This window comes from Corythoichthys intestinalis, chromosome 6 (assembly GCF_030265065.1).
Source record: "Corythoichthys intestinalis isolate RoL2023-P3 chromosome 6, ASM3026506v1, whole genome shotgun sequence".
NCBI classification, from domain to species: domain Eukaryota; kingdom Metazoa; phylum Chordata; class Actinopteri; order Syngnathiformes; family Syngnathidae; genus Corythoichthys; species Corythoichthys intestinalis.
The window spans coordinates 35491373-35505176 of NC_080400.1; the positions used below are offsets into that span (position 1 = coordinate 35491373).

The 13804-nt window shown below is 39.1% G+C and overlaps 1 protein-coding gene across 4 annotated transcripts in view; it reads right to left on the bottom strand.

The window, feature by feature from the left end:
- The window catches only part of sacs (sacsin molecular chaperone), a 35472-nt gene extending 33887 nt beyond the window's left edge, over positions 1-1585 (bottom strand). For 2 of the 4 annotated variants that reach the window (XM_057838822.1, XM_057838819.1), the window contains exon 1: positions 1251-1585. The gene's annotated coding sequence lies outside the window, so the exon portion shown is untranslated. Of the gene's footprint in view, positions 1-55; positions 1190-1250 lie in introns of those variants that run through there. The other 2 variants (XM_057838821.1, XM_057838820.1) reach the window with 1 other exon arrangement.
- Between the last annotated feature and the right edge of the window lie 12219 nt (positions 1586-13804).

A 13804-nucleotide genomic window follows, 5' to 3' on the forward strand; every position in this document is an offset into this window, starting at 1 on the left:
ACCGGGTGTTGTTGCGTTGAGAGATACGTTATTCGGCTATCTCATTAGCACTCACTTGTGTTTGACCAACGCGCGGCGTTAACGGTCCTGTAAGATAGTTGTCAATTTTACGCCATGACGTATTCCAGGAAACACTTGTTGTAACGACGACAATAGTGAGCAGCATAGTGTTTTGCTCTCATCACAATAAGCGACTCCTTCAAAGGCAATGTTCTAAGAATAAAAATGAATTAGCTCGCTCAGGAGTACAGATGAAATGAGAGCGTTCAAGCCCACTGACTTCCGTGTCGTCCGGAAGTGTGAAAAGACTGAGATTTCTTATCGTTTCCCTTGTTTTGAGGGTATAATTTTCCTCGACAGTCAATCGAAATAATACACATCCAGAATTTGTATTATTGACGCACAATTTAGTGAGTGCGAGTTCTTTTTCCGTCGTATTATTTATGTCGCCGAAACAGTAGGTGATGTCCCGCGCATGCGCGATTTTGTGACTAAGGCATTTTCAAAAATTAATATAACATATTTCCGTGGTAATATGTGTCTGCTAGTCTAGATTAGTTTAAAACTTTTGTTTGTTGAAGAAATATTCTTTTTTTAAACAAAAAATGTGGCACATTTAATAATAATTTAGTGACAATTTCATGTTACGACGTCAAGAGCATTCATCGACTGTTCCGGAAGTATAGTTTATTTTCATTTATAAGCCATTCAAGTCTAAAACAAATGGTTGAAATAAACACTTTTTTTTTTTTTTTTTTTTTTAACAAACTGTGTACGTCATAGTATTGTAGCACATGTGTTTAAAATAACTTAAAGGACAATTTTCTTTGGTACACGTAATGCTTCCAAAACCCATGACTTATGCCGCTTGAATTTTAGCAAATTACAACATCTGAAATTGATATTTAACTAACATCTTGTGTAGAATCTGACCCGAAAGTATTTCTCCTACCCCCGAGTTGTGGAATTTGAAGACATGACATGGCTGAAATGCGCGCTGGAAGGTACGCAGATCAACTTTGACATAAAATGCATGTCAAACAGACTGACGCAGGAAAGAAATCAAACACTAAAATTTGGATCTTTCTTGTGCAGAAAGTTACATATTAATCATTTTTAATGTTAAAAACAAAACCACAATAAATGTCAAACACGTCTACACCCAACCCAATTCATAGTTCTAATTATCCCCGCAATAATAACAATAATAATTAAATAATAATAATAATAATAGTAATAACACTACTTACCAAGAATCACAATATTCGTTGTGTTCGCTTAAGATGATAAAGCGTCATCATTTTATCCTGCCGTATGAAACCAAATTCCCAGTGGTATGTCGCCTCAACGAGGTGGGTGCATCTTACATCTGCCGCATTGAAGAAGAGAGAGAGGTGAAGGGGCAATCACACGTGGAAGTCAGCAGCATCTCCGCACTGTCCTCTGCTGCTGCGCATATGGAAGGAAAATAAACTACAACGATCACATGACTGTCATCCCAGCCAACATGAACTATGGTTTTGTTCATGAAATCAGACTTCAGGACAAATACCCAAGAGCTGTGGTATGCGCACTGCTATCACGTTGACGCTGCAGTCATTTGTCAGAATCACAAGTTTCTTAAAGTGACAGTAACTTCCACAGCCCAAGCACAGAAGTCATCACTGTCATAATGTCTGTTTTAAAGTCATATGAATGTAAAGTTTATTAAATTGACTTGGAGCCAATGCATGAAGCTGTCAAATTGAAAATTAAATCCCAAGCAAATAAATGCGACAGAAAGAAGTCTTTTTTTTTAATTCTAGTGAGGGAAAAATTGCAGCATATTTTTTTTTACATTTGACAGAGCAGTACAAATAAACAACATATTGTAAATCCAATATAGCCAAACGTAAAAAGAATAATAAAAACAGGACAAGCACATCGTCCCAGTGAAAATTCACCAATAACTACAATGATCCAGTGGATGGAGACAAAACACCATGGAGAACCTGCTGTGTTAACGGTTGATGAGTACAAATTCCCAAGTCAAAATCTATAATCATCAATTTTGATATCAATGTCATAGGAAAAGTTGTGTTTATTATTGTCATTTTCAGCTCTTCGCCAAAATGTTATTGACAGCGAGAGAGAGAGAGAGAGAGAGAGAGAGAGAGAGAGAGAGAGAGAGAGAGAGAGAGAGAGAGAGAGAGAGAGAGAGAGATTATATTTGTATATAGTATTGGGACTAATACCATTAAATAATAATAAAAAAAACAGTTAAACATTTTTATTCTTTCACACAACTCTAAACCCCTGCTCTACATTATAAATTTGAACATTTTATGAAGAACAAAGAAAGAACGAAAGAAAACGACAAACGCAATAAAGAACAACCTATCTGCCTTTTTTACTGATCAGAATAAGCTAGTTCTCACTTGTTGTGTGGTACATCATTATCTGGATTGATACAAATCAGCTACTATCTTAGCCAACTTACCCTCCCAAGCTGAGGTTTTTCATGAAAAGTCTTCCACGAAAATGAATTTTTAATCATGTCCAACATTCGTCTATATCCATCATCCACCTGGTGGAGGCTACCAAACCTGTTTCTGAAGGCCCTGGGCAGATTTTGTTAACATGACCACACAAACAGCAAGTAGAAGCTGAACTCGTACTTGTAAAACAAAATAAAAATATAACAGACTTGGAAGTTGAGCCACTAAGAAATTAAAGTGCATATGACAGCAAAAAGCATGTTTATTTCATATTTCACGCTGTATTTTATGCTCCTGAATGAAATGGACTGCTTGGATGTGTGTGGAAGCGATCGATTTATTTATTCAATTTTTTGAATCCCGCGCCATGACAATGAATGACTTCCTGGATTGAGGAAGAATGCGAATGTGATGTCACCCGGGTCACCATCTCACAATACGGCCATTGCTTTATATAATAAAGATGGACAGCGGATTCAGCTGATTTTGCAGATGAATTTGTTTATTTTTCGCATCACGCCAGCCCAATGTGCTGCAGGCTTTTGTTGCTGCTCCTGGGAGAAGCCCGTGAGCCTTTTTTTTCGCAGAGAATGGCCAAAACAAGTCCGTCAACTGTGGGACCATTGGACCGTTGAGGAAGTGAGTAAATCACGTGTTTTGTATAATGTCAAATACTGGGATCATGGCACACGTTTTAATAAGGAGATGGCTTGCATTTTGTGTGTAAAAATAGTCCTTGTCCACTGAGAAGGCCACTTGGCCGACGACCGGTGGTTTGTCGAACACCATGGTCACTTCCACCCCCTCAGTCCTCTTCGTGTGGCTGCCAATAGACCACTATCCTGGGCTTGGCCATGAGCAGCCCTCCGCTCCGACATCGGCCAGTTTGTCCACCGAGAATGGGCTATTTTGGCGTTCATTTCCTGCGACGAACACTACCAGCCCGCCGTGGCCGCAGCAGAACGACGAACCGTATCTTACTCGCCGGCAATGGACTGGCTGATTTAGCCCGCGCAGCCCACTTTGCGTGCCCACCAAGAATGTTCTTTCCTTGGCTTGGCCACGAGCAGCACCCCGCTTCGACGTTGGCCGTTTTGTCCGCCGAGAATGGGCCATTTTGGGCATTCATTCCCGGCGATGAGCATTGCCAGCCTGCCGTGGCCGCAGCAGAACGACGAGTCAAAATCTGCTCGCCGCGGGGCTGGTCGATCGGTGAAGACAATCAGTAGTACTAGTGGGTAGTTTGTGTGATTTTTAGTTTACGAAAGGCAAGAATAAGACTGGGAAAAGCTGCTTGGTTTGAGTTAGCATGTCGGCTCGCTGTCACACCTCCTGTTTTGTTTACACTCTTTCCTCCGTTTCTGAAGCCGGGGCAGGGAAATTACAAAAGCAGGACTAACTCCGGTGGCATAAAATAGGGAGAGGAAGAAGTCAGCAGTTTTTACCATTATGCAGTAATTTTGCCCTGTCGCATTGAATAAATGCATTTTTAATATTTAATATTCCATTTAGCATAAGACTGTTTTTTTGTCCCATTTATTTAGCAATTGGGGGAAAATACTTAGATAAAAAGAATATCCTGAAAAAAATTTTGGAGTAGAGAGATTTAAACAAGTATGACATTTTGCTGCTTTCTGTCGTATTTTCCTCGTTCTGAATCTTCCCCCTCAATGGAAATCGTGACCCCTGCGACGTCATCATCCAGCTGGGGACGCTAGAGCGCTATAATGACAGGCGAATGGAAGGCTCTCGTCTGCGCCTGGTTGGATGAGGTGGCTCGCAGTAATCTGATGAGTCCGGATCAAAATTGGTCTCACTTTTTTCATCATCTTCATCATCTTCATCGTTGGTTTCAACCTCGGGCTCAGGAGTAACGCAACGGTAGCTCCGCAGAACGCGTGTGGAACTTGACGCTATTGTGGACGTCACCGTCTATCTCATCAAGATAGATTTTTTTTAATCCTTCTTTGACTATGGTTTCGTTTTCTTTTCAAAACACTCCTCCAGTGTTGTTTGCCTTTTTCCCCCCAGATTGTTCTCCACATTTTTCTCAAATTCTCACGCATCTTCACAAGATCCCTCCAACTTCCGTTTCCTGACTAATTTTCTTCATTTGCTTTCTTGGCCCGAGATGAGTTCTTACCAAATAAGCTACTGATCACCAGTAGCCAGTTTTATTGCTTTAAAATGGGGTTTGAGCCACGTGCATTGTATCTTAGATACATCTGAACCTATAGATGCTTCTTGTAAAAAAAAAAAAAATTTTTTTTTTAAATAGATACATCTGAACCTATAGATGCCTCTTGTAAAAAAAAAAAAAAAAACGCAAAAGACGTATAAATACGTGTCTGCGACACTGAAGCAAAATAGAACTTATTTATACGTTTTTGGGAGCAAATGAGTTAAAAAACCCTTGAACATATCCTTCTGTTGTTATCTGCTTTGAGGTACAACCTTGTTTGCGCAGTTGCGATTGGCAACAAAATAAACCACACACTTCCAAAGATGGACGATGGACTCTCTGCCTCGGCTGTACGATCCAGTAGCAATTTTATTTCGTTATGTTTTCAGTTTAATTTAGCTATTTCCAGCTTGCTATGTTGATAATTGCGATCACAGAAGCCTCGTCCCAGGACTTTCCCGGGCATTATACTAAGACGTGACCAGTGAAATGTCCACGTAATCTCTGTGTCAGTCAACCCGGGAAATTGCGTTCACATACAAGGGCTGCCCGTTTAAATCCAGAGATTTTCAAAGTGTTTCGGCATGTGTGAAAGGGGCTGGTGTCTTCAGGTAGCAACCTTGTAGACGGCCTCACTGCGTTCAAGATTATTCAAGAATCTAGTCAACTGTTCACTACTCTACACAAAATTACTCTGCCTGATGGACTTCGCCATGTTGTTATTTGACCAGGACGAAAGAAGAAACAGTAGAAGAGAAGGGTTACACGCAAGAATCTAATTTTGGTGGTGCTGGCACCTACACATTGGGAATGCATCATAAATCGGCAAATTGGAGGTTTTGCGCTTCCGTGTGCACGCAGTTTTCCCCACACATAATGTTTGCGTAAACGCGGGATTCAAATAACAGCAAAACGTCACTTTTGCGTTATTGCGTAAGATAGTTGTCGTGTAAACGTGGCCTAAGATAATAAATGTCCATGTTGATCAGAGCTTTTAGTAGCTTATAGCTAAGGAGAGAAGTCATTGAAAGCCCTGACTTACATGCATGTATTCTTAAGGAAGTGTCTAAATACTCTTAAATTAATGTGCTTTTCCTTAAGTTCAACATAGGACAAATTGATATCCAAATATGTACAAAGTAGTTCAGATAACACCATGTAACACATATTGTTTGTTCTGACTTATAAAAACACTTTTGCTTCCCTAAAAGTTTGGGTTTGTGGTCACGACTTTGAAATTCCATTTTCCACTTTTCTTTACTGTTTTCCTTTTTTTTTTTTTTTTTTTTTTTTTTTACTAATTTCCCTTTTTATTTTATAAACTTATTTTGACCTGAAACACAAAACAATGAAATTTTCTGCATAACTAGGACGTAAAATTGGAAATTTTGAATATAGCCTCTAATTTTAGAAAAAAAAACAAAACAACTTTTACCGCTTTAGTGGCACTTTCTCATTTAGTTTGGACCCAAGCAACACAAATAAAATGATTTCAAGCCAAGAACAAAACTTTTCCTGTAACATGGTGTAATCTTTTACTTGACGTAACCAATACTGAAAACATGTACTTTAATTTAACTGATTTATTGCATTTCTCGCACAAATAACTTGAAAATTACGATTAGTGGCAGGTTAGGCAATGATTCATGACATTAGCGCAAATAATAGCTAGAATTGCCGGAATTGACATGTCCAGACATGTATGGTAATTGGTTACTTTTACTGCAGCAGTAGAGTGAACTTTTGTCCTCTACGTCAGCCTCACTTCACCCATGCGGACGCACACACACATACACATGCATGCGCATTGCTCATTGAGAAAGATGTTCCCCATAACAAGGACCTTTAAACTAACCTCGATTCATGACTTTAAACCTTTCCGGTTTGATGATAATGCTTAATTATCTTAAAATTTGTGCAATAACTTCCATCGCATCATAAATCCGAAGCATGCAAATAATGAAAGACTGTAACACAATCGCTGTTCTTTGTTGGATTTATGTGATTCCGATTGCCAGGTATAGCAAGCCGTTGCACCTGGCTTTTATAGACCATACCTTTAAAAAAACACCCCTGAAAAGGCGATGAGTCAGTTATTTTGAAATTACCAACTCCTAACACGTGATACCCACATTACTTGTTCTCATTGGGGTCGATTGTGAGTATGAGACTAACTCATTTGATTTGAGGCATGACGAGCGTTATGCACTGAACTTACAAACTGAAACACAAACATTAACGCTCACATTCATGCATGTGGACAATTTAGAGTGCAAGTAACCTGAAATACATGTTTTTAGAACGTGAGAACCATTGCAAGCACAGAGGAACTTGATAACTCCATCCACTAGGGGTGTAACGGTACACAAAAATCTCGGTTCGGTACATACCTCGGTTTTGAGGTCCCGGTTCGGTTCATTTTCGGTTCAGTAAGAAAACAAAATGCAAAATATAAATGTGCTAGTTGTTTATTACACACTTTTGTGCTTTCAACAATAGGAACAGTAGCCTATACAAAGCTAGAATTCTGCTCAAAAAGTAGCGGGTATTCAAAGATAACAATCCAACAACAATTTGCCTTTCAGACCCCGCGTATTGGTCAGCTTTCTTTCTGAAAGCAAGAAGAAAAAAAAAGTCCTGTGCTAAAGAGAAAAGCAATCCCAATGACAAAGATTTTAACATGTATTTTACAAATGAAATGCCTTAATGATTTTTTTTTTTCTTATGAACGGTTTTCAAAAGCTTTATTGGTGGATTTTCTCAAGTTAAAGCGCCACACAGAAATTAATAAATTTAATTGTGTAAGCAGGATCTGTATATTATTCTTATTATTTAAATTCAGGTGTTTTAGCTCATTTCAATTTATTTTATTTAAATGTGCTATTATTTATTTTACTGTATGTTTGTATTTTACAAATATGATGTAGTTTTCATTTATATTGTACATTTTATGTTGTAAAACGTTAGTTCTTATGTGAATATTAGTTCCTACTTGTTTTGTTGTGGTAGGAGGGTTTTGTATTGAACACGGGGCCCTGTTGGTTATTATTATAGCAGAGAAGACAACTGTAAATCAACAAAGACAAGTCAACTGTGCACCGATCTACCACTCAAGAGATCTGATTGACTCAAAAAGTGGGTTACGATTGCATATTAGTTTGAAAATCGACCGGATCCACCGTATTTTTACACGAGTGACTTCCGGTCTGCTAGCTAGTAGTATTAACGCAGGAGGGCCGTGTCTCGCGTCAAATAATAAACTCTGCCGTTGTTTTCTCGTGCATCGCGTTGAGCCGCGTCTGGGACGCAACACGCGGCTGCACTGCGACTGGTGTGCATTCGCTGATTAACTGTAACGGCCGCATTTCACTGCGTTCTCGCGGCGGCCACGTTGTTGCACCGTTGACGTTTCTTACTGTCCTACCGTGTTCATCCTCATTATAGTAGGGAAGACAGAGAAAATATAATCACACAAAGAAACTGTAACCCGATCGACTCACAGCCTCGAAAAGTAAGGGTTACATTACGTCAGAAACTCGTTCGGTACGCCTCTGTTCCGAACCGAATGCCAAGTACCGAAACGGTTCAATACGAATACATGTACTGTTACACCCTTACCATCCACACATGCATATGAGATTCAAATTCAGAACCTTAGAAGTGCAGCTGATGTGGTTAACACCAACTCAATGTGCTTGCTGCCTTGAAGCACATATTTAAGGTTTACAGTTTACACCCATTTAACGAGGGCACGACTTGTTCTTCTGGGCATGTGTAATGACTGTAAAGACATGAATGATTTTCTTTATATTTTAAGTAAGTGAAAAAAAAATGTAATTTATGGAATGCAAACAAAATGGGCATCATTACAATAGTCTAAAAGCGAAATTCCAATGATAGCAAGATCATTATTCTATGACAAGTAATAACAAATATATTGTCATTTATAGATCGGGAAAGTAGGGCTTGTTTTGGTCAGCGACTGCAATAGAATTTCAATGGGTCTCCAGATCTGGCTTTGCGACCCATTTGCTATTGTAATGGTGGGAGGTAAACAGTGGCGCGGGAACTGGGGTGCTGAGGGTGCTGCAGCAACTCCTAGTGTTGGGTAGAAATTTTTTTTGGGGTAGATTTATTTTTTGGGGGGGGGTAAAAATAAATTAAACATATTGAAACAATGGCGCATTTAGGTTTGGGGATTAGACAGGCCTAGATATATGTTGAAAGTTTTTTTTTAATTTTTTTTTTTTTTATGAAGAACATGGTCACCACCTGACACCTTGCTTGCTACCAGGCCAGTTTGAATAAGGCGCTATTGGAACTGAAAAGAACAAAGAAAAGACGTTAACATTGCGCAAAAACGAATTTGCGATATTTTCTTTACAAAAACAGTGAAATTTTCTAAAATTCAATTCAAAGCCGAAAATAAGGATGACTATGATCGTTTATAATTGTGCCTAGTGAGGACAAATTAGGTGCAGATTTGGACCTTTGAGAATTTCAAATAGCTTGCATTGTAGTCATATTATTGTTTGTTGTTGCTGTAGAGCTGCCCCCGTGCAGAGCGCTGTTAGATATTCGTGTTCATTGTGTGTTCAATTTCGTACACAATTACAATGTTATTGTTCTATAACATTTTATGTCATTACTCTATTAATTATTAGGTGCTGGAGTTGTCAAATATGGAAAATAATGAAATAATAGTTTGGGAAAAAAAACTACTGATGATGGCTCAGTGAACATCTGATGTGATTTGTTCTCAGATGAACAACAATTTGAGGAAGGAATTTTTATATAGAGGTTGAAGTAAGAAAAGAGGCAAAGACTAATTCACAGTCAGAAAGTGTTGATGACAGTGTTGTTTTCTATTCGCTATTCCCCCCTCCCAATTAAGGTCTTTCACAGTCACAGCCAATTATACTGTAAAGCTGGTTAAACTAAGTTATGCTCTTGTAAGGTGTGTTAAATTCTTGTTCATGTGCCCCTTGTGATCTTAGCACCTGCCCCTCCATCAGTCTCTGCATGGCCATGCTTAGCGCGTGTGACTTGAGACCACAACAGGAAGTAACTATGAGCAGTTACCATGGAAACAAACGTTTGGGAACATTTTCTATTCAAAATGCTCTTTGTACATGATTACAATATTCTTCATTCTACAAACATTATGACGCATTAACAAAATAGTAACGCACAGAGACTAAGGAAACTAACTTTAATCAGATTACTGGTTTGGATAAGTGAATACGTTAGATTGCTCGTTACTGAAAAAAAGTAATCAAATTAGCCAGTTACACTATTTATAACTATCAGTGTTGGGAATAACGCCGTTATAAATAAAGCCGTTACATAACGGCGTTATTTTTCTCAGTAACGGGGTAATCTAATTATTTTTTCCGCCGTTACAACGCTGTTACCATTACTGACGGTCAAAAGCGGTGCGTTACTTACTCTGTATAAATTGAAGAAACTACCAGCCGTAGCAAATCTGTTTATTTGTCATCCAAGACTTGGGGTGCGTTCAGGTTCGAGAATAGCGCACGTGTTTTGTTTTGTGCTTTTTCTTGGCAAAGATATACCACACTGTTAGGAACGGCAAGCTGTTAATGTGGATCCAAAACACAGACCAGGAGATCAGTAGAACGAATGTTGGTATTTAATGAGTACAACAAAGGGAGCACGCTAGGAAACGTGAGTATAACAAAGTACAACTGAGAGAGCACGCTAGAAAACGCGAGTATAATAAAGTACAACTGAGAGAGCACGCTAGAAAACGCGAGTATCACAAAGTACAACTAAGAGAGCACGCAAGATGGCGTGAATATAACTAAGTACAGAATTCTAACAACAAAATCCAAAAAAGCACCAAAGTAAATAAGATCAAACCAGAACACGAGCGAAGAATGTCGGGAAGCACCGAGGATGACGATGAGCACACAGCGGTAAGCAAGGCAGGTAACAAGCATATGCAATAGTCCGACACTTGTGTATGGTGACAGGAGTCCTTAAATAATAAGTGCTCCTGATGCGTCGCAGGTGTGTTGTGCAGCCCCGCCCATCTAGTTGATTCATGTGCTGGAATGAAAGGAAAATAACTGAGAAGGCACACAAACGTGGCACACACAGGACGTGCTGGCACTCCGTTTCTTTAATAGCACATATAACTTCGACATTAACACAAACGTACGGCTCTCGGCAGGCCGTGTCTCGAACTCACTCCCGCATCATGTGAGCAAAACAATATTGGCGCCGTGTGCACTTTAGGGTGCCTCGTATAATTCTGTATCAAAATATTACCGCACGTACTTCTTATGACTCCAGGCTGTTTGTCCCGCTCATTCAATTAGACAGTGCTTTCCAAAGCTTGCTAACGTTTCTGTTTTTGCTACACCTGAATGCTAGCCTCGTTCCCATCCCCCACTGTCAGCCAGCAAGAATGCTGCTTCCATCTTGAGGACGGCAGACGCTTTGAGGGTGACTTGACCAGTTGTCTCAGGTTGTGAGAGTTAGATTTAATTGATTAAACTCACTTTATATTGTTTACTGCTGATTGTTATTTTATTATGTTGTTTACTGTTTATTTTTGTTTCACTTCAAGTGTAGGATAAATCTGTTGCTGGTGAGGTGCAATAAATATTACAAGGTTCTATAACACAACTACCTGTCTGTTCTTCTCTATTCAACTGACTCGAATACCTCTCAGAAAATTAAAAATTCTTTGACATACAACAACTTCTTTTTAAAGAAACGGAAATAATTACTTTCCCTGGTAACTAGTTACTTTTACTATAGAGTAATTCAGTTACTAACTCAGTTACTTTTTGGAAGAAGTAGTGGGTAACTATAACTAATTACTTTTTTAAAGTAACGTGCCCAACACTGATAACTATATTTATAGTGATTGAAAATAATATAATAACTACAATCATGATTAATGATGTAGAAAAGATAACAATGTAATAATAATTGCAAATAGTGTATATAAGTTTTTTTAATGACCAAAAATAGTCACTTGCGCTAGAAAGGGTTGAAGGCTTTTAGTGTCAACTTTTGAATAGCAGTCCACTGTAGTGATCACTGTCCCTGAAAGAGTTCATTCGCCCAATTTTTTTTGTTTACTAGAAGAATGTGAGAAGTCACAGCACAGACAAAATGTTTGTCCTTCACGACCCCTCGATAATTATTGATCATGATGATAACTAGGGGTGTGACAAAATATCGAAATGGTGATATATCGTGATACTTTGTATCCAAAAGGTTATCGATATGCTCCTGTCAAGAATTGAGATATCGTTTTTAAAAAGTGTCAAATTAAAAAAACAAACAAACAAAAAAGGCTGCCATTGACGGTTCTCCACGCCCAATCCATTTAGACTGGGAACGTTCGTTCATTTAAAAACCAGAACATTCACAGTCATTCTGTCTGATTTTCGGGGCATTTACAGGTCACTTGCTGTTCATTTTAGGGCATTACAGGTGACTTCCTGTTCTGTAACACAAAATAAACAGCAAGTGAACCATAAAATACCCCACAATCAACAGGAAGTAAATGAAAATCAAAAGGTAGATGACCTTAAAGAGCATACGACATGAGAAAAAAAGTCTTAAATAGCATTATTATGTGAATTAGAATCATATTTTGAGACGATTCGACTTTTCACAACAATTTAGCAAAGCGCAGATGACGAGAAATTAGTCTTTTAATCTGCCGTTTAGCCACGCCTACCATTATAGGGCTCTAGCGTCCCCAACAGGTGGATGACGTCAGCGGGAGACTGGGCTCATCGGTTTTACTATTCAGCCCATTGAGGAATTGGGGAATTATTCAGAACGAGGAAAACGCGACGAAGAGAGCCGCAAAATGTCATTGTTTCAGTCTCTCTACTCCAATATTTTTACAGGATATTCTTTTTATCCAAGTATTTTTCCCCAATAGATAAATAAATGGCTTGAGAAGGACCAGTCAGCCCGTCGAGGGGGAACTATTCACAACGAGGAAAACGCGACGAAGAGAGCTGCAAAATGTCATTGTTTCTGTCTCTTTACTTCAATATTTTTTTCTTTTTATCCAAGTATTTTCCCCAATTGCTAAATAAATGGCATGGTCATGACAAATAACAGTCTTGTGCTAAATGGAATATGAAATAATAAAAATGCACTTATTCAGGACGACATGGCAAAATTACTCCATAATGGTCAAAACTGTCGACTTCACCTTTACTGTCGCACCTCCCGAACGATATTTTATGACACCTAAATCAGACATATGTCATTTCCCTTCCCCGGCTTCGGAGAATGTAAACAAACCAAGAGGCTTGACAGCTAGCCGACATGCTAACCCGAACCGAATGATGTTTCAAAGTCTTCGAAGCGGAAAATCACACATAACTAGCCCGGATTATTTGACATGACGACTGGGTTGTCGATTGTCTTTGCGGATCGGCAAACCGCCCGGCAGAGAGCAATTTACAGTTTGTTCCCTCGAGGAGGGCGGCTGCAGTTGTTGTGCAGCTAACGTGCAGCTAATGTGCACGAGGAGAGCTTTTTACATGCCTATCAATGATCAAATGTAAGTAGTCCTTTATTTAAAGAAAGTTTGTAGTGTTTACTTTGTAATCGCTGTATTAATATTTGACATAATACAAAACAAGATGTTTACTCCCTTCCTCGTAAGTCCAATGGTCCCACAGTAGTAGGGCTTGGCCAATATCCACTATCAATGGGAACCTTTTGAAACTCCAAAAAGGCGCACACGCCTCTCCCTCATAAAGCAAGATTTTTCTGCAGCCGTTTGGCTGGCGTGATGCGAAAAATAAACGTATTAATCCGCAAAATCAGCTGAATCCTTAGTCCTCATACAAAACAGTACGGCTGTTAGTAAAGAGGACGCCTTCACCCGTACACGTCACAGCACCCTCCTCCTCAATGCAAGACCGAAGATTCAAAAAACTAAATAAATATAGCGATCACTTCCACACACATCCAAGCGGTCCATATCATTCAGGAGCATAAAATACCGCGTGTATTCTGAAATAAACAAGCTTTTTCATGTCACATGCACTTTAGCATGCACAAAATTACTCATTGCCTGGCATTGGCTGCCACTGACGGCCATAGACATTCAATACATTTGAAGTGGGAGGGTGGC